Consider the following 464-nt stretch of genomic DNA (forward strand, 5'->3'; position numbering starts at 1 on the left):
GCTCGATCCAGAATCGGGATCGGGCGAGGGAGAGGGAGCGGAGTGGATCGAGAGGTGGGGGAAAGTGGGGATCGTGGGGGTTAGGGTTCGGTCAGTGGACCGAGGGGGTTAAGTGGGGTGGCCGGCTGGGCCTGGTGGGTTGGCCCAGTGGGGTTGATGGCCTGCTGGGCCGGGGCCGGGGGGGGGGTTCTTTTCCCTTTTCTTTTTTCTTTTTTTTCTGTTTAGTTTTCTCTTTTGTATTTTCTTTTTTTGTTTTATTTATGTTCCCTTTTATTACAGCTTTATAAAAACACTAGCACCTAAATTTGTATTTATAAATATACTACTGCCACCTTAATTCTCAACCGAAAATAAAATAGTTTAATATTTTAAAAAATTCAATAGGCATTTATTTAACTGTTTTAACTACTGTTTTAATTATCTTAGAGCCTTTAAACACTTTATCAAAGTCTGGTTTCTCCACC

Source organism: Triticum dicoccoides, chromosome 5A, assembly GCF_002162155.2.
Source record: "Triticum dicoccoides isolate Atlit2015 ecotype Zavitan chromosome 5A, WEW_v2.0, whole genome shotgun sequence".
In the NCBI taxonomy this organism is placed as follows: domain Eukaryota; kingdom Viridiplantae; phylum Streptophyta; class Magnoliopsida; order Poales; family Poaceae; genus Triticum; species Triticum dicoccoides.